The sequence below is a fragment of the Patiria miniata genome, unplaced genomic scaffold (assembly GCF_015706575.1).
Source record: "Patiria miniata isolate m_02_andy unplaced genomic scaffold, ASM1570657v1 HiC_scaffold_25, whole genome shotgun sequence".
Lineage (NCBI taxonomy): Eukaryota > Metazoa > Echinodermata > Asteroidea > Valvatida > Asterinidae > Patiria > Patiria miniata.
In genome coordinates, this window is record NW_024037064.1 from 5,926,412 (window position 1) to 5,945,666 (window position 19,255).

Below are 19,255 nucleotides of genomic sequence, written 5' to 3' on the forward strand. Positions count from 1 at the left end.
ACAGATAAACTGTAAACCAAGATACTATAATTTTGCAGATAAGTACCGGGTGTATGGCTTAGGAAAACCTGCCTTTGATACATACATGTAGGCAAGAATTGGCAAGCCTTGCCAACCTACAATCCTGGCCAAATCTCGCTGGGCCCCCAACCCCCCGGCCCCCACTCAATGTTATCTCTCATTGCGCAGAGTGTGCTCTATCAGCTGGAGAGAACAACATTGACCGGGGGAGCGGGTGACCGTGGCAGGCTCAGGAAGTGTCCCAACCATTTTGGCCGGGATTGTCTGAATGTACAATGTAGCCTTGATATTGATTTTGTACACTGCACGTAGTAGGCGCTGAAATAATAATACCCATGCGCACGCGCTGGTTACATACAACATGGTCACGATTCACCATGACGGTTCACCATGTCATTTCGGCCAATATTTTTACAAAATACAGATTGTGTTCAATGTGAAGCCGTATTAGGATGCACAAACAATCTGTCATCTTCTTCAATTTGTTTTTATTCCCGTCATTCTGTTATTTGGATGAAAAATCCATCCAAACCAAAGTGTACGGTTCACCGCTGTAAATTATATAAGAAGGAGAGTCACTCACTTCCTTTATATTGTGGTTGGGATGGAGCACCGATGGAGTTTTAGCCAAAATAACGGAAATAGTCAATACAAACAAATTAAAAAGGATTGGATGATGTTTGCGCATCCTATGAGAGCCTTTCAAGTTAAACACAAACTGTATTTTGTACAGTTATTGGCCAAAATGGCATGGTGAACAGTCATGTTCAATCGTTACAATGCACGCTACAATAAAGTTGTGATTTTAAAGGATTGTAACATGGCCTCTTAAAGGGAATTTACAGCATTTGCAAACATCGAAAAATAAAACTACCAAGTTTTTATGAAATACCTTACTTGGATGTTGTAAATGACAGTCTAAAGCATCCTGTAAAATTATGGCACCTGGTGTGAAGTCATTTTCAAGAAAATGGTATTTTTGTATACATTTCCAACAGTGGTTGGCCGACCGTTGGAAAAACCTAACTATTTTTCAACTACTGCTCCAACTTTAAACTTTTGTCAGTCCAAATTTTGTTTGCTATTGGTTACATGTTCATGAACTGTCATGAACAGGTGCAGGCCAGCTAGACTGGTTCCCTTACCTTACAATTTTCCGGCATATCTATAAATTGATCCATTTTATCTTTAGTGGAGTCAAGGAACCAGACTACTTGAACATTTTTCTTTTTCTTGGTTTATCCAGCATTTTCGAACACAAAACTTCAAACATATCAGTGTAACAATATTTGATCTTTTATATTAACCCCTCAAATAGATCATTTCTGAAAATTTCAGCAAAAGCCAATGATGTACATTCCCTTTAATTGTCACCGGTACTTTCGGTAGTCTATTAGTTAAGACATGTGTTCCACAATGCAGGGATCGTAAATTCGAATCTCACCGGAAATAAATACATGTGGATTGTTTCCCTGCAGCACTGCAATATGTGTTCTTTCATTCAACCTTCGGCCGCCATTTCATATTTTGGAAACAAAACTCAAGAAAACAGCTTCCCAAATGGCATGTCATTCACATTTTGATCTATGAAGATGCGATGCGGTGCGGTGCGATGCGATGCAGACAATCCTGGCCAAATCTTGGCTCAATGTTGTCTCTCACGACGCGGTGTGTGCACCATCAGTTGGAGAGAACAACATTGACCGTGGGAGCGTGGGAGTGGCTGACCGTGGCAGGCTTTCCCAACCATTTTGGCCAGGATTGAAGTCCAGATCAGTCACAAGGGACAGTTAGCCATTAAGACCTAGTCTTAGTCACAATTTAGTGGCAGTCACTCAGCTGTCAGCTATCAAGACGATACTGGGCGGACACTAGGGGACTAGCAATAATTTCAATCAACTTCACGATAAAAGTCAAAATTCGCTTGTTTTTTTAGCATCTAAGTCCTTTATGCTTTGAACTTAAATCCTCAATTGATTTATGAATCATTCAGTCGACAAGAAACTGGGTCAGAATGTGCTTTGTGAAGCAAGAATAATAAGCTGCGTTTTTCGTTTACAAGTAAAATCCATGAAATAACCAATTCATATTAGACGGTTGCACTGGCTGATATAAGACTGTAGCTGACAAAGCAGTGACATTGATCCATAGAGCTATATTAAATTACTAGAGCACTAACTCTTCATTCTTGCGCGCTGAGATGCTTTGAAGCCGCTCTGGGCGCAGACATTTTGAATTTATGTGGTGTTTGTAGAACACAATCAAAATAGATGGATTGAATTTTCAAAATGTACTCTAAATGCAACGCGCAAGTAGAAGATACGCAAACAATAAGCGCGTCATGATGGTTCAAAAAACGTCACGGCGAAAAGCATCTGCAGCTGAGGGAGGCGCACACATTGCGCTGTTTGCATAGAGCAACATGAAATGCTCATTTGCTAATCGTGCGTTTCGGTTTTGGGCGTATCAACTTTGACGAGACACCGGTATGGAATACAAACACATGTAAAAACATGTACAAAAGCCGTACAAAATTTCAAGTTTTCCATAGGTTTGTGCACAAACATGGATGCACCCAGCAGGCATCTCTTTGTACAACGAGTTAGCGCTCTAGTAATTTAATATAGCTCTATGCATTGATCACAGGTCCGTTACTGCTTGGATACAATGACAGAATAGTTAACCCTCCTACTATTTAAGAGGTCACCAATGGTCAACATTTTCTTCCTCACCTCCTGACCTAACCAATGGGGGTCTTGACCAATACTGGCCCAAGTAATAACAAGGCTGACGATACATGTTTCCATAAGAGGGTTTTAATGTGTGAAAAAAGTGATGTTAGGTTTTGGCAACGTTCTTCGTTCTAGTGCAGCATTTCTCAAAACATCCAGAACAGCAGTGGGTGGAAGGAGGGGCATACCGCTCAAATTCCCTCTCCTCATTTACCCCCCCCCCCCCCCCCCCGCTCCGCATCAGAGTCCGTCGATACTCATTATTTGCTGATAGTAAATTTATGATAAGAACCTGTCTGGAAGGGACCCTCATCATGCCAATACATGTATGAACTTTGGACAGCCACACCCACCTCCCCAACCCCCAGCATCGAAAGATTCAACTCCACCCCTACCCCACTTCCATCTTTTGACTTTGAGGACACAAATACCGTCAAATGCACGTAGTGATGAGCAAATATCCAATCTTGTCATTCCATCAATGAGTGCCTGCAGTAAGTGTAGTGATGAGATTCACATCACTGATGCAATGTAAGCAAACACCGCTCAGCAATGACATTTGAACCGTCTGTAATTATCGCCCTCGATCTCTTTATGTAGGCCACCTGTGTGGGTGGTCTGTATTCTGTCCACTTTTTCAACTGATATCGGTCCAAGTATCCACCCACAATAAACATCATTAAAAAATCATATCACTAACAATCATACTTAATTTGAACCAGCCAGACAAAAAGTAAACAAACAAAACACTTGAAACCATCCCTTTGACACTCTTGACATCCAGTAATTACACTTAATTACCTGCATGGAGCCGACTTTAAGAGTCTGTTGATAAAAATATCATTTTTTAATCTTCTCTTTAACTAGAACGGCGAAGCCGCCATGGCTCGCTGTCCAAGGCAGGAAGGGAGGCTGAAGGTAGGGTTGGGATGGGCATGATGGAAGGGGATCAGGATTCTTGTTGATGTGCCTAGGTGTAGGGGTCAGTTTTTAAATGTCAACATAAAAAGTCAACAGATTACCTAATAAATACACGTATGTGTATATAGGTTAGCCGTCACTGTATTATGGGGGAGTTTTCCATTGTTAGGGTAATTAGGACCCAGTTATGGATTTTTGCAGCCCCAACAGTGTCTTCTGCTCCCCATACTTGTATTACCATGGGAAAACTCTTATGTAGTCGCCACAAATGCAGAACAAGAATGGGTATAGATGTACATGTAGACACAGCACCATCACCACCTCCCCCAAACCTTACCCCATCCCAAAACCTTACCCCATCCCCAACCCGCCCCCTCCCCCACCCAACCCCCTACCCACACCCATTCCATCCTCCCCTAATCATCCCCACCCTATCACCTACACATCCCAACCCCACCCAAACTCCAATCCCTATCTCCTTCCCCCTCCCCTGACCCGTACCCTCCCCTGCCCCAACCCCCTACACCCACCTACCCTATCTTCCCCTATCCGTCCTTACCCACCCCTACACATCCCCACCCTAACCCTTACTCGAATTCCAATATCCCGCCCACACCATTCCCCCACCCATACATCCCCACCTGACCCCATGCAACCCCTACTCTGATCCCTATATACTGCCCCTCCCCTTATCCAACCCCTACAACAACCCATCCCTACATATCCCCAACCCCTACTCAGATCCTATATCCCGCCCCCTGCCCAACCCCCTCCTAACCCCATCCTCTCCCTACATGTCTCCCCCTACCTGTCTCTCCCTACCTGTTCCCACCCCACCCCTACAAATCCCCACCCCACCCAAACCCAGTATTCCAACCCCTCTCCCCACCCCACCCCACCCCAACCCACCCCGCCCCACCCATCCTAGCTCCCCTACTCATCCTACTCACACAAACCCTAACTCCAACCCAATTTTCCCAACTAACGTTCCTGTACCATATTAAGAACATGTATGTGCACAGATGGGTTAACAAGCTGCTCACGGCATGCCTCTGTGACTCGTATCTTGGTCTCACAAGCTCAAAATCTTTGAGGAAACTACAAGGAATCACACCGAGTTCACACAGAAATCACACAGAAATCACACGCCCTGACAAGTTGGATCATTGATTGTATATCCTTTGTAAAGTGTCATTAGCTGTAATTTTGTGTGTAATGTGTCAGTTTTTCTTCAAAATCGAAAGATGCCCGGAATAAATACACTACAGAAATAATCAAAGATTTTATCTTTGAACCAAATCGAAAGAAACAGGACAAATGTACAGTGCAGTGATGCCCCGCCCCCTCTCTACGCACACAAAGTATGACCTAAAACTAAGGAAAGGCCAACCAAAGAAAGGCCAACATCATGCGAGACTAGGCCCAGATTATTTCTAGATGCACATGCATAAATGTAGCTGCATTGATTACGAAAACAATTTCTGGGCTCTGTTGTTACCACTACTTAATAGTTGATCCTTCTTGAAGTTTATTTTGCCAGATTTAGATTGTCTCTCTGTATGATCTTAACAACCTCCTTTCCATGGGTACGATCTTGCTGTGCCATGTTGGTTCCCATCATGCATTGCGCGATCTTAACCCCTGGAATTGTGTAATCCAGGGTGCGTTCAAGCTAGCTACTCATGTCAACATGAGTATACTCCTGAGAGCCCGAACGACAGGAGTACGAACCGCGGGTTAGCAGGAGTATATGCTCTCTGTCATACCGGGAGTATACTCCTGACCCGAGAGTAATTAATGCGCACGCAACATTTTACTGCACTCAGGAGTAGCAAGTGTAACACTCTAGAATGCACCCCTAAATGTGCCAAATAGTGGCGCATTTAAATTAGGACTGCAGTCGATGTATCTAATGCACGACACAGGAAGTTAACATTTTGAAAGCTTTTTATAGGATCAATCCTTTCAAACATGAGATTTCGATGTCGCGTTATTTAGCAAAGATTTATATTAGTTTGACGTACCTCTGTTGTCCCTTTACAACACAAAATACAGGTTTAATAGGGGTAGTTATCATTTCAATCCTGCATACTTTGTTAAGTACAAAGAGACATAGATGTACATGTATCTTATGGGGAAAATGACACCTGCGCAAAGGTTGTTGAAAACCTACCCAAACCAGGCACATTAAACAATGGTGTAATATCCTGCTCAAAACTTGAAATTAAAAAAAATGGAGTTCGATATTAAACCAAACAATACATTCTTGTATACTGCAATTTTATGGAAAACGAAAGGTTAGAGCCGCTGGTACCCATAGTTTACCTATCGGATACCTTTTTAAAGTAGTGCATTTATCTGCAGGATACCAAGAACAATGTGCTGTTTATTTTTCTTGATAATTGTAGAATGGATATTGCACACTTGGGGAACATCTGCATCTGTTAGCTACTGTGCAAACTCCATCAAGTGGATCAAGCCATATTGGCAAAGGGGTCCACTCATTCAATAGGTTTAGGGAAATACGACCATTAATACGACCATTGATATGACCATTGAGAGGCCTCGGATTAATTACTCAAGCCGGGTAAACTGGGGTAAAAATGCCTGATTTTTTAGTTTTTGTTTAATAACTCATTACTACTTGGAGACACTAGGAAATAAATATGTGGTTTTATGCAATACATGTCTCCTCTATCAGGTGCAAATATAATATCATGGTCATTATATTGATAAGGGGACATTTTCCCCCCTTTTCGGGAGGAAGTTTGGTGGGCGTTTTTACCCAGGCCTCGAGGTAAAAATGCCGCCCACATTTATACAAAAAAAATGGCCATAAATTGTACCACAGGTTTCTCTGTAGTCATATTTTTGTAATTAATTTAATATTGAGAGATACTTTATCAAGTACAAATAACTTTTCAAACGCAGCTGATTAATTATAACTACAAACTTGATAATAGTTTTGAAACAGGTATTTTTATGTGGAAGGAAGTGGAACAAACTTGTAGGCTTTTATGTGTAATACCGGTACCTGCCAATATTGAAAAATCTATTTCAATCATGTACAGCCAAAGCATAGTTCCATGTTATTAGGCACACATAATATACATGTTTCTAGCCTACTGCTGATAGCCTAAGGTTTTATCACAGGAGAACTACTAAGGCCAAAAAAAAAAAATAAATCTGCTTCCGGTTTCCTTACCTACCCTATTCTGACAGCCCCTACCCTAATTCTTTTTTATTGGAAAAATGAGAAAAAAAACACCCAAAACTTTCACTTTATACCTTTTACCCTTGACTCCACGCAGACGCCTCCATATGATTGTACCGGTACACAAAAACAGGCCAAAAAAAAACTCATTACAAATTTCACACAAAATTGTTTTCGATGCACTTAGATGCACTCTAACATTTGACATAACTTTAGCCGAATATAAAATACCACTATTGGCTTACTACTGATGAAGCTCTGCTATAGAACATGAGAACAGAAACTGGTCTAGTTGGGTCTTAGAACCATTTCTAGTCATTTTTACTTATTAAAAGTACACGATAACCTTGGCGAAAGTCTACCTCACTACAAACAAGTGCAAAGTGCAGTTCAAAAACCAGGCACATGATGGATGATGTAATGACCTGCTCAATACTACACACAAAAAAATCGATAGTAATATCCAATTGAATGTATTTTTGTCCAAACTCCAAACCCGTCTTACATGTAGCTTTTAAAACTGGCCAAGCACCTATTTATTCTCTTGAATGCACACAAGGTTTACTCATGTCTATCCTAGTGATACAAAACCATTGCATACTCTGCGGTAATGCATAGGGTTATATTCTTGCTGCCCATACAAATTCCCGCTTTGCTTTTGAGGGGGAACAATAGGGTACCACCAAAGTCTCTCTGGCAATTACGCGAGTACGTGAATGTCTACGGTCACCCTGATGCCAAGTTGTGAAGAAGACGTTTCAAATACAAGTTCAGAATTGTGTACATGTATAACTAATGAACCACGCTACTGGAATTTCTCATAGGATAAAGCAGCTTAAACTCTTACCTTTCTGGGCACAATGGAGGGCTACATTACACTATGTACATGTACGTGTACACTCTAAAAGATGCAAAAACTCCCGTCCAAGTACAACTTAATGTTTGCAAGCAGACTTCATAAATGAAGGCATGCAAAGGCTGAATGCGTCGTCCTCAATCTGATGAAACCCTCGCATGCAAAATCTTATATATGACGGCTTTGGTATCGACATTTGCATATTATCTCTTTGCACGTGATCTCTTTGTGCCGCACCCACTCGATATCCACCAATGAAACTGACGGATACTTGTTAAATGTTAAACCTGTTGCGTGATACCCAGGGGCCCAGGTCTCCAATTGGACGGCGCATTCCCTCACTCCCTGGATGTTGCATCACTCAACAATTACTTGACTCAATTAAGGAATCAATTCAGCACATAAACGGCACGTGAGCTCATTCCCAGGGATATTGCAAAGTTCACCAATCGCATGACACCAGCAACCCATCAATTTAAACGACACGTGAGCTCATTCCCAGGGATACTGCAAAGTTCACCAGTCACATGACACCAGCAACCCATCAATTTATACGGCACGTACGTCACTCCCAGGGATGTTGGATTGTTCTTTACTTAGGTGACACCAGGAACACTCTCGGTGGACGACACATAAGCCTGATTCCCAGGGACTGTGTCATGTGACATGGTTCCATTGGCAGGTCACATGGCAAGTTGTACCCCAACCAGAATGCATGTACGCTTAAAAGCAGGGACCCTGTAAAGACGCCCAACAGGATAGTGATAGGATATGATTACGGGATTGCATGTCAGTATTACATGTACATGTACACTTGTTAGTTTCATTCAAGATGATTTTATCTCTGTGGGTCTATTTTGTTACCAAAGTCACTTTGCTGTTTCAATACTGTAACAACGAACAGGAACGAAATAACATAACTTTCTCTTAAAGGGAGGTTTACAGTAACACCATGTGAATGATATCTTTGTGTGTTGTATGGTTCTGAGAAGAACTAGTTGGTTTAGCTCGATGTTTTGAACAGTGTGCTCTGTTCATCAGTAGTCTCCTGATGTGACAAACAGCGCATGATACATGTACATTGTACATTGTACTGTTTGAAACGTCAAGTTAAACCAAATGGTTCTTCTCAGGACTACACAACTCACACAATATCATTCACATATTGGTGTTTCCGCAAACCTTCCATTCATTGATCATATCTACCACACTAACCCTTAAAGTCTCATTTACCATAACTAAATTGTTATTAACCCTAACCCCCTAGGCCCTTGTTGCTTACAACCATCCTCAATCCTCCAAAATCCTCCAAAATTTTGCAACTCCGCCTAAATTTTTCAAAATTGTCAGACAGTCCTGCCTCAAAATGCATTCATCCTCAATCCTCCAAAATCCTCCTCATCCCAAAACTTTGCACTCGTGTTTAAATGAAGGATAACCAACGCCAAATCCTTCAAAATCATCAGACAGTCCTGCCTCAAAATGCATTCATCCTCAATCCTCCAAAATCCTCTTGTGCTTCAATCACCATTCATCCTCAATCCTCCAAAATCCTCATGTGCTTCAATCACCATTCATCCTCAATCCTCCAGAATCCTCATTTGATTCAATCACCATTCATCCTCAATCCTCTAGAATCCTCCAAAACCGCCAGGAGGATTTTGGAGGAGTGAGGTGGGTTAGGGTTAATGTCGGTACATACTGACATAATTGAACTTGACAAAGTTCCAACGCCGAATCAGGGGAAAAAGGTCAAAACAACAATTAAGATATGGCCCTAGATATCATCACATAGTAATTCAGAACATTTTGAAAATTGTAAAACCATCGTCAAAACAACAGCACTCTTCATTTAAATAATAGACAACAGGTGACCGAGAAAACTGCCTCCAGGGATTCCACATGCACACTGTCATTAGCTCCTCACGGGATTGTAAGAATTGAAAGAAACAAACTGCTCTCTATTTGATATGTACACGTAACACGAATCCAATTGTTATACCAATATCTGTACCACGTACAAGATATTGCATCAAGTCTAAGCTTGTCCAGTTGGGTTGAACCTAGAAGTCTCAACTGAAGACATGTACTCAGTACATGGCCAGCACATTGAGTTAAAACAGCTACAACTTCTTCAAGGAGTATTTGGAGGTAAATGCATCACAGATCCAAGATCTCATAGCGTGCCAAAAACCACTCAGCAATGACATTTGAACCGTCTGCATCATCAATCACCCTGCATCTCTTTATAGGCCGCCATTGTCTGTAGTCTGTAATCTATATGAACTGATATCAGCCCCTATGAAACCCAAAATAAACACACATTAATAACCAAACAAATCCCTACAATTCATACTTTGAACCAGTGAGACGAAACTAAAATAACGAAACACTTCAAATTATCCATGGACACTCTTAAAAGCAAGCCAACCTATCCAAGATCCAAGACCCCATGCCAAGCAATGAATTTTAACTGTCTGCATATTATCAATCAGTCTAAATAGGCTGCCATTGTCTGTAGTTTGTAATATAAAAAAATAATATTAGCCCCTACTATCACAACCAAAATCAACAAAACAAAACACTTCAAATTATCCATGGACACTCTTAAAAGCAAGCCAACCTATCCAAGATCCAAGACCCCATGCCAAGCAATGAATTTTAACCGTCTGCATATTATCAATCAGCTACATGTAGTCTAAATAGGCCGCCATTGTCCGTGGTCTGTAATCTAAAAGAACTAATATTAGCCCCTACTATGACAACCAAATAAACAAAACAAAACACTTCAAATTATCCCTGGACACCTTTTAAAAAAGTGCATAACATATAGCCGCATGAAGCCTCAAAATTACAACTTAAACAGTTTATTTTTGAAATGTTTCCGTAAAGAAATAAGGTGAAGCATTTCCAGGGCAGCCATGGGATAAGTTCCTAATCCATTTATAGTCAAAATACCACTGTGTATAGCATTCATATCACTCACAGCCTATCCACTAACCATACATGTACATGTACATACCGGTATGTATCTGTAAGGACACAATACTGGCAACCAAAAGTTGGACATTAGACATGTTAGAGATCTGAAGCAAGATGAAAACTGCATGCTGTTAGTTAGCTCTTAAATTGTTGGGAGAAGCATCCCTTTAAGTGCAAAACAACACTGAAAAGATAATAGGCCAAATATTTTTCACTGCAAGGCAGATTATTTCAACAATTTTGTGAGCAGTCTTTTTTTTGTGCGATTGTGTAGGTACACACGTTTTATTGAACTTACCAAACTATTAAGCGACATTTAATGGCAACAAAGGATTCATGGATAAAGGACAGTTTTATTTTTTGTGGGAAATTTTGGGATTGTCATGAACTGAAATATATGCATTCTAAAATTGCACTTGCCAACGAAAGATACTTTTCAAATTTCAAAATATATATTATTTGATGAAAATAACTCTCTTGATTCTAACAACTTGACCGAAACTAAAGAGGGGGGCGCATCACAATGGCCTTGGTATCATGTCGCAATCTCTGACGTTTAAAATTACTGATCTCTTAAAGCAATGGCCTGCAGTGGTACTAGGAAGTCATGTGATCTTTTCCTTGGATGCGTAAAGACCAAATTAAAGATATCAGTCACCTCAGGAAAGTGCAAGACATGGCCCGATGGTTCGTTTCCGGGCATTGAAGAGGCTGGTTCCCAGTTTTACCCATGGTGAGGTTGGGATCTCATGTGGCTCAATCAAGTGGCATGAAGAGGTCGGTTCCCAGTTTTACCCATGGTGAGGTTGGGATCTCATGAGGCTCAATCAAATGGCATGAAGAGGTCGGTTCCCAGTTTTACCCATTGTGAGGTAGGGATCTCATGAGGTTCAATCAAGTGGCATGAAGAGGTCGGTTCCCAGTTTTACCCATGGTGAGGTTGGGATCTCATGAGGTTCAATCAAGTGGCATGAAGAGGTCGGTTCCCAGTTTTACCCATTGTGAGGTTGGGATCTCCTGAGGCTCAATCAAGTGGCATGAAGAGGTCGGTTCCCAGTTTTACCCATGGTGAGGTTGGGATCTCATGAGGCTCAATCAAATGGCATGAAGAGGTCGGTTCCCAGTTTTACCCATGGTGAGGTTGGGATCTCATGTGGTTCAATCAAGTGGCATGAAGAGGTCGGTTCCCAGTTTTACCCATGGTGAGGTTGGGATCTCATGAGGCTCAATCAAGTGGCATGAAGAGGTCGGTTCCCAGTTTTACCCATGGTGAGGTTGGGATCTCATGAGGCTCAATCAAGTGGCATGACGAGGTTGGTTCCCAGTTTTACCCATGGTGAGGTTGGGATCTCATGAGGCTCAATCAAGTGGCATGAAGAGGTTGGTTCCCAGTTTTACCCATGGTGAGGTTGGGATCTCATGTGGCTCAATCAAGTGGCATGAAGAGGTCGGTTCCCAGTTTTACACATGGTGAGGTTGGGATCTCATGAGGCTCAATCAAGTGGCATGAAGACATATTACATTGTGCAAGCACGCTCCACACTTAGTGTAACGCACTGACGCAGTGATTTTTCCATGTCAAACGTCAATATTTCACCTTTAATCCAGCCGGGAAAGGGTTCCGATCAGTGTTGACCTGGGTGTTTCTACCGTAGAAACACTCCATTTACGACTGGTGAAAGAGAGTAAAACTACGCTCGCGATAATTTTTATGTGCCATTGTCATTGACTTTTTCGTCGACTTTTCTTTGAAAATATTCTCTGCAAGAGGCAAGTTTGACCATACATGTAGTTAACCATAGTTCGACTAACTCTGGTCAAACGCACTAGTGGACGACTAGTCTAGTCCACTATTCAGGACCAACCTACTGCGGCTGGTCGTGCCATGATATAACTGGTTATCAATAGCAATTTTCATAGCATAGTGCAGAGGGGACCTACTATCAACAAAAATGGCGGGAAAATGGAAACTATGAGAGCTGATAATTTCATTTTCATGTCATAGTTTTTCCGTGTAACTTTACAATTCTGTCACTTTTGTATCAAGTACACAATTACTACAATTTGTGCACATATAAACAGAAACGTCAAGTGTTGAAAAATTGTGCAACCGCCATTTTCTCACGGTCGTTGACATGACTTAGTTCGACTAGAGTCATTGATACGTTCACTACGTTATCTTCACTGCGCATGCGCTAGGTACGGCACAAACTAACCACTAGTTAACCATTGGTCCTTGATCCAACTTGCCAGAGACTGGCTACATGTGCAACTTCATCTGCAGCATTCAGATATAAAAAGTGTGAAAGTATTAACTTACCATCCTGGTTGGCATGGCAACAGTGGGTGATGACGTTGTCTGCTGAATTGGCTGTGGATACGTCTTCTTGTATAATCTCTGGTAGTGGCAGACGTAACTCGTATTGTCTGTGACTAGAACAGTCAATTCTTCCTATACAAAAAAAAATACATTTTAAAAAACAAAACCTACAGAGGCCTACAAATGTTGTTGAATGGTGTACAGGCAGATTGGCCACATAAAGAGGTCTAGTTGTCATGCCTATCCAAGCAGTACATTTGCATTGTCCTCTAAGATGGCCGCTCAGCATGAGGTCTATTGAAGTAGTGGCTTGGCTGTACAGTACTGGATTATTCAGTACGGCAAAACCAGACATGGGATATTAGTTAATTCTTGGTGTAACACCTTAACCTTATGACCAGTTCCAGTACTTTGGCTAACACCCTGCTCAACTGCTCAATTAAACAACACACAACAGGTGCTTGTCAATGTGCCACGCCTGCTACATGTAAGTCTAACCAAATCAATCCAACGGCCTTAGAGTCTGAGCTTGCTAGTCACCACAGTATACATTATTGGATGGGACAAACTCCCATTGTCTCAGAATTGATAGTTGAAACTTTGATGCTGTTCGTGTTGCTCTGCTCAATACAGGGTGTATCAAAACAAGGAAACCCAGATGTAAATGTAAATTATAAAAAATCTAATAAATATTTGAAATAAGTTCAAGATCATGTGAAATGCCAATGTGTCCTCTTTCCAATGATTCCTTGATTGTGTGTCTGTGGTGAAGGTGCAATGTACCCTAGAATAAACAAAGTCAAAGTTTAACAGACTGACAAGCAAACATAAAAAAGAAAGTTACAAACAAAAATAATTTTTTGCCTACCAACCTGGATAATTGTTGATATTTTGGACCTATATGAACCTACCATGATACGGGTCTTGACACACATCCATGGCTTGGCCGGTGTCAATTCTTGCTGTCCTCTTTGGAGGTTTGTGGCCATGAACTTCCTGTATGCATCTTCATCGGTCTCTGCAAGTTCATCCAGCATTGACCAAAAGTACTGTGTCTGCTTCATCAGGTCATGTTGGACGCCTGTCACCATACTAAAATTGGAAAAGACAGCAGGACAATTTTGAAAATGGCGTCTGCACGATATTCGCAATGTAATTGTATCTCAGGTGGCATATGTAGTAATTTTGTGGCCGTTTTGAGGGTAAAATCTGATGTTTTTGTTGGCAAATTGTTAGGTTGTTAATTATTTGAAACGCCATGTAAGTACTACCGCCAGATCATGTCCAAATGTTAAAAATAATGGAGGGGCTACTGTTGTGGCAATTGCTATCGTTACAGCATCGTCTGGCTCCCTGACCTAGTAAATGTCCTTCGTACAACTGCATGTGTGCACATCACATGACAACGATTAGGGTCTATGGATGAACAGTTGACCATACGCATGCAAAATCATAGCGGTGTACCACAGAAATCAAAGAAAGTTTTTGTTTTGAAGTAGATGCGAAATGTTGCTTGTTTGTTAACGGCACCATGGTGTAAGATGTTTTGCATTGATCATGTGTATACTCCAACTTTTCTGCCAACAAGGGTTTTCATCTTCTTTTTTTTTACTATAACTAGGAAAGAATTCCATCATACATACCGGTACATATATATGGACATCACTCATTTTTCCAATAACACGTCCTAAAAAGTCAAAGTTTGCAGGAAAAACATTGAAGCATTTACTGAGAAAACACTTGGAATTCTTCAAAACAGTCTCATAGGGTTTGTGCACAGGGTGTCAAGTGATGTCCAGGTGGGGCATGGAAGTCTTTCCACTTTGTTTATCCACAGACCATTGTTATCATGTGATGTGCAAACACGCAGTTGTAACTCCGATAGGGCTAATATTGTGTACTGAGACTTGGGTAATCGTTATCTTCAGGACACCTCTATTTTTAACAACATAATCGAAAGTTGATATAGGCAAACGGACATAAGCTCAAATACGCGGGGCGCTGCATACACACTCTACAGAACACACGTTACACAATAGGCACGCACATTTATATACAATATCCACACGCGCGCGTGCGTGTGGGTGGCTAACTGTGGGCTAACCATGCATGGGCTAACTAATCAAAACACTGACGGGCTATTTTTTTTCAAGCCAAAATGGTAGTTGGAATTTATTGTCCAATTAGCATGTTTCTTATATCAGCATTTAGAGAAGTTTATCAACTTTATGAATGTCGTCATCCCAAGGTTGAACTTTCCGTGTTGACGCTGTGGTAAAAAACACCCTGACATGCGTGCTAAAAAACTAGTTTACGCTTCGTGGATGTGCACTTTTGAATAGGAGCACAAAGCGTGGATGTGTTTTTTCAAACAAAAATGGTCGTTATGTGCCGAGCACTGTCATTGACAAATTTCATCCCTATAGAAAGCTGAAGATGTCTTCTTTCATGTTCTGATCACCCCAGATTTGTACGTTGCCCGGTTTTAAAGATGTGCCTGTTTTGGTCTCTCAACAACGCACGCGCACATATACTGAGCCTGTACACGCAGTGTTGGGATGAGCAAATGTCCAAAACTTTTCATTATGTTCCGGTTAATTAAAACTGACTTTTGCAATGACTGTTCAGTACCAAAGTGACTTTTGCAGGGCAGTCTTTTGTCTTCGTATTACTCACATTTGTTGTAATTTTGAAACCCACTTTCAAAGAAAATGTGACTTTCCCCATTTTTTGCAATCAGAGACGAAGTGCACGTTGTACTTCTCACAACACGTGTGCAAGCCAGACAGAATGAAAGCCCGATACTGATTGGCTCATAACATCTTTAAAACAAGTCAGGTGTGTTTACAAACACAAATGCCCCGCAACCGTGACTGTTTCAATGACATAACACCACTCTAACATCAACTTACATGTACCTTGGTCAAATGGAACGTTCATTGACAGCATTAGTGTCTTCTGTAGGTTTTATATGAATTAATCCCTAATCCCTATGATCTCAGAATAAATACAAGATTTCTATTGTTTTAGCCACTGTGACCTTGACCCTTGACCTTTTGAACCCCAATGTGATAGGCTTCTTAGGATTGCCAAGGACAATCCACAAACCAAATTTGAAATTCATATGTAAAGTATTTCTCAAGTTATCGCGCTGACAAAATTTCTATTGTTTCAGCCACTGTGACCTTGACCCTTGACCTTTTGGCCCCAAATGCAAAAGGCTTCTTAGAATTGCCAAGGACAATCCACAAACCAAATTTGAAGTTCATATGTAAAGTATTTCTCAAGTTATCGCGCTGACAAAATTTCTATTGTTTCAGCCACTGTGACCTTGACCCTTGACCTTTCGGCCCCAAATGCAAAAGGCTTCTTAGGATTACCAAGGACAATCCACAAACCAAATTTGAAGTTCATATGTAAAGTATTTCTCAAGTTATCGCGCTGACAAAATTTCTATTGTTTCAGCCACTGTGACCTTGACCCTTGACCTTTTGGCCCCAAATGCAAAAGGCTTCTTAGAATTGCCAAAGACAATCCACAAACCAAATTTGAAGTTCATATGTAAAGTATTTCTCAAGTTATCGCGCTGACAAAATTTCTATTGTTTCAGCCACTGTGACCTTGACCCTTGACCTTTCGGCCCCAAATGCAAAAGGCTTCTTAGGATTACCAAGGACAATCCACAAACCAAATTTGAAGTTCATATGTAAAGTATTTCTCAAGTTATCGCGCTGACAAGATTTGTCCGGACACACACACCCACACACCCACCCACATACCACCCACCCACCCCCCACCCACCCACCCACCCACCCACCCACCCACCCACCGAAGGACAACCGAAGGACAAGGCGGAAACAGTATGCCCCTTCGGGCTTCGCCGCGGGGCATAAAAATATCAATTTTTATCCAGCCAATCAGCATATTCAGCAGCGAGCCTTCATTGCATCGAGTTTCACTGTGACCACCTTGGTTTTTGAGCCTGTTTTCTGGTTGTCTTCGTCATCGACTCCATAATTTCCCCAATAAATCAAAGACATCATGCCCTCTTTCCACAAAATAATAAACAAAACATTCAAGAAGGTGTCATCCCTCATAGCTGCTCAAATGTCTGGCCCCATAAATGTGGCCAATTTACCGGACTACCTCCGTAAATAAAGGCCAGACTTGGTACATGTACCTGACATTGTAAAACTTTGTCTAGTTTCTATTGTTCACATTTAGACTTTGTAGTTTATTAGTCCCATAAATGTGACGGTGTACTGGTCTACCCTCCTATTAACCAGAGTAGGAAGTCCAGTATTACTGTCACATTTATGGGACTAACCTTCACATGCAGCTAGCACTCGCACGCTATACGCATGATGGGCACCGGAAGTTAGTTTGTGTGACGCGTTCTACATGTACGTCACAGGTCACGCAAATCTATCCAATGAGAGCTCAAATGACGTCAGCCCTGACAGCGTGAAAGCGTTCTGTTTGCAGGAAGGGGGGTGGGGGTACAAGCGAAATGTACTATGTTTTATGTCACTGCGCATGATGTTTCAGTGCCTATTCGGCAAAATATCGTTCGCTTAAAGAAAGCCGGTGCCGGCTAAATATACTCCAACTGCCAAATTTGAATGTCAATGAAAAAGACAGTCTGATTAAAATTCATGTTTTTATCCATGCCCAGCATGCATTGTAAATGCAGGCGTGGATCCAGGGGGGGGGGGGTGTGGGGGACAACCACCCCCCCCCAGCTAGCTCTGCCCCCCCCCCCCAAAAAAAATTGTCATACAAATTCCTAAAAAATAAGTCAACCCCCCCTCCCCCCCCCCCCCCCCCCACTGTGACGCCCATATGGAGAACAATGGAGCATTTGCTCACTCGCCACTAGTGAAGCTCTGTCTACGTGGGAAGACTGGGCGCTCTTTCTACTGTCGCGCCGCCACCCTCTAGTGTCGTCCACTTACCGATGATATCACATTTAACAAGTCCTCTTTCTACTGTCGCGCCGCCACCCTCTAGTGTCGTCCCACTTACCAATGATATCACATTTAACAAGTCCTCTTTCTACTGTCGCGCCGCCACCCTCTAGTGTCGTCCCACTTACCGATGATATCACATTTAACAAGTCCTCTTTCTACTGTCGCGCGCCGCCACCCTCTAGTGTCGTCCCACTAACCGATGATATCACATTTAACAAGTCCTCTTTCTACTGTCGCGCCGCCACCCTCTACTGTTGCCCCACTAACTGATGATCATCAAGTGGGACGACACTAGAGGAGGACGGCGGCACGACAGTAGAAAGAGGACTTGTTAAATGTGATATCATCGGTAAGTGGGACGACACTAGAGGGTGGCGGCGCGACAGTAGAAAGAGGACTTGTTAAATGTGAATCATCGGTGGGATGCAGCACATACAGTGTGCATCTACATGTATATCTATCAGTACCGTGCGTGATATATTACTCATGAGCTCTCTAGTGACGTCATAGTCATGCATATTCATCACGCGCCTCCTACTGTCGTGCCATTTTATGCTACCTTGTGCAAGTCGCCGGGTAAATGCACTGTGTGCGTGATCGCAGAGCATGCGGGGGGCTTTGATTTTCTGCACATATGGGTGGAAAAGTTCTCCATACGCAAAAAAAAAAAATAACTCAGAAGAATCTACAGTAGGTCAATCACTTCCACCTAGCTTTCCAAGGCCAAATGGTTAACTTTTCAGGCCAAAAATGGCAAACTTACTTTCACTGTTGTGACGTTTTTTCGAAAGTCCTCCACGTCGTGCCCCGCCAATTTAAGAACGCGCAACGAACCACGTGAGATTGGTTTGTGAACAAATCCCTGGTCCCTGTACTATTGCAATGATTTCAAAAAGCATTGGGAAGTGCGAACCAGTTATTTCTGCGGCGCCTTACTCACCAATGAAAACTACCAGGCACATTTTGTGCTGGGGTAGTTTCAGGTTTTTTAGCTGGGGAAAAGTCGTTTTTATTCTAATTCACAATGTTTGCGTACCATCTTTGTCAGTCTCACAATTTTATATAAAAACAATATTGGAGACCTGTATCTCAGAAAAGATAGTCTTCAAATTCAATAGTTTGCTAAAAAGAAATTTTATTTTGAACTGAGTTCCCTTCATTAATTTGGTATAGACCTTGTGGAATGTATATGCAAATTTGTACCGTGCAATTTTTTTTTTCATCAAGCGATAACTGCCC

At 41.8% G+C, this 19,255-nt stretch overlaps 1 long non-coding RNA gene across 1 annotated transcript; it reads right to left on the reverse strand.

The window, feature by feature from the left end:
• Positions 1–13,046: 13,046 nt before the first annotated feature.
• Positions 13,047–18,892, reverse strand: LOC119732882. The gene is made up of 3 exons (XR_005271619.1): positions 18,780–18,892; positions 13,958–14,138; positions 13,047–13,178 (listed from the first exon to the last, which is right to left on the reverse strand). It is a non-coding gene; the product is annotated as an uncharacterized LOC119732882 (long non-coding RNA).
• Positions 18,893–19,255: the final 363 nt, after the last annotated feature.